Source organism: Ochotona princeps, chromosome 7, assembly GCF_030435755.1.
Source record: "Ochotona princeps isolate mOchPri1 chromosome 7, mOchPri1.hap1, whole genome shotgun sequence".
Lineage (NCBI taxonomy): Eukaryota > Metazoa > Chordata > Mammalia > Lagomorpha > Ochotonidae > Ochotona > Ochotona princeps.
This window is the reverse complement of record NC_080838.1, coordinates 1468038-1470458: the sequence shown is the minus strand read 5'-3', so window position 1 is coordinate 1470458 and position 2421 is coordinate 1468038. Positions and strand designations below refer to the sequence as shown.

The following is a 2421-nucleotide window of genomic DNA, read 5'->3' as shown; positions in this document are numbered from 1 at the left end:
GATTAACTTTTGTGGGAAACCATGATGAAGCTCTGGATGAACCATCTGGAAATTGAACCAGCAAATTTCTTTCTTTCCCTTTCTCTCTGTTCTGTAGCCTTTTAAAAAGCTTACATCGGTTAAAAATATTTTCATTTGTATGTCAGAGCTACAAAGTGAGGAGAGAGAAATCCTCTATCTACTGGTTCACACCTAGCTGAGCCTGTCTGAACCCAATCTTAAGCCAGACATGAGGAGATCCATCCCAGGGGCCCAAATGAGTTCAGGATGCAAACACTTGGTACATCTTCCTCTGTTTTCCCACATGCATTAACCGGGAGATGAATTAGTAGTGGAGCACATTGGATTTGATCTGTCCACCATATAGCATGCCTGTCTATCAAAGGGAAAGGTTTAACCTACTATAAAATTCTGCAGGAGAGCATAAAAGTACCTCTTTCTCTAGTGGGGACTAGAACTTAAAGTGTGACATCCACGCCGAGAGGAACTTTGGGCTACAGGGTACACAGGTGTGATGAATGAATGCACACTTTATTGAATTTTTCAGGTCTTATACCAATTTTTTTCAGTCAAGCAGGTTTGTAAAAGTTACATGTTAATGGAACAGTGGTAAGCAAACTACTTCACCAATAGGTTACAAGGGATTAGGGGAAACAATCACAAGGCTCCAAACAGCTGGATAAGTAAACATGAATTACAGGAGCCCACACTGGTAAACAAGCAGATTTAACTAGAAATAGAATCCAACAGAATTGTGTTTGTGCTCAGATATGTTTAGACCACAATCACTGAAGGAACAGGGAGACTATGAAGATGCCTCACACCTCCCCAGACATGTTAACCAGCCCAAGGTTTATCTGCAATCTCAGTAGGGAGTCTGCTCCCTGCAGCATTCTCAGACTGCCTTAAAGAGTTAAGATTCAGAGTCCTCAGGCATTGTAATCTGGGTTTTCAGGGGCAAATCTCCACAATGAATAAATCTCCACACTGCTTACTTCTTTTTCTGTTATGTTTCCCAGAACAAGGTCTCTAACAGTTTCTTACAGGCCTTTTCAAGAATTCCATATGCACACATACACATACAGCTACTTTAAAACACTATGAGAATGGACTTAAAAGATTAGTGTTTTTCTTTAAAATTCACAAAATACATTAGTGAATAAATGTAAAAACATTTTTATAGGTGAGCTATATGATGGAGACTAGCATATCCGAAGTGAAGATATATTGCAGTATACATGTCTGTTCCTTTATAAAAGGAGGAATCCCAATGAAAACTTGATACATGTAACTTTACAGTAGCATACTAGACTATGTACAATTGTCTATAATTACAGTGCTACACTATATTGAAATAGCAGAATGTAGGACTTAAGGTTGTAGCTGAAGGACTGTATTATTGTTATAATACAGGGGGAACTGGCAGAAACTATGGAAGGGTGGTGAGAGGAATCCCTGTACATGTGGAACTGTAGCATAAAGATAATAATATAAAATATATAAATTATTTTTAAAAAACCGTGAAATTCATGCTAGGGACTTTTAAAAAGCTTGTCTATAAGGCATATTACACAAAAAGGATTCAATGAATTTTGATTTTTGTATTAAAATAACTTCATTGTTTAAAAGATTTTTTTTTTTGAATGACAGATTTCTACAAAGGGAAAGATCTACAGCCAGAAACTTCTTCTAAGTTTCCAATGTTTTTGCTGGGACCCAAGGATTTGGGCCATCCTCTGCTGCTTTTCTAGTCCATAAACAAAGAGCTGGATTGGCAGTGGAAAAGCTAGGACTGGAACCAGTACCCACATTTGACACGAGCATGACAGATAAAAGCTCAATCTGTACCATTGCTTCCGGCTGGGGCCAGTTCACTGTCGGTGGGCCTTGAAGGATGTCAGTTGAGGAGTTGGTAGCTCTGAGAAGATTGATATCATGTCAGGTCCAGAACCTGATGCCCAATTCCAATTCACTGAAATCAAAACATATTTCAACTCTTACATGCTCACAGGCAGAATGAATTGTGTACTAGCCGCATATGGAGGCATTGCTTTGCTGGTTATGTACTTCAGCTTAAGGTCTAAAAATTCCAGCTGTGAAAGCAACATAACTCGATTACAAATTGTTTCCCCATCAGCCCTCATGCCTGGAGAAGCTAATTCAACTCAACTGTGGTAATTCAATTTGTACATTAAATTATGAACCTGGAAAAACAAAATCTGTACCATGGCATTGGCCCAAATAAACTCATTTTAAATTTAATTTTCTAGGAACTTTCTGAAGTATCTTAGTAGATATATAATTCTATTACTTTGTCCAACATTTTTTATTTTCCACTTTGCCACTAGAACGTATTTCAATCACTGCATACATAGTATTATATAAATTTGTCTTCATGTATTTTAACAATCTCCTATTGAC

General features: G+C 37.6%; 1 pseudogene; it reads left to right on the top strand.

Moving 5' to 3' along the window:
• Nucleotides 1-1935: 1935 nt before the first annotated feature.
• LOC131480740 (ATP synthase membrane subunit K, mitochondrial-like) lies at nucleotides 1936-2110 on the top strand (annotated as a pseudogene).
• The last annotated feature ends 311 nt before the right edge of the window (nucleotides 2111-2421 follow it).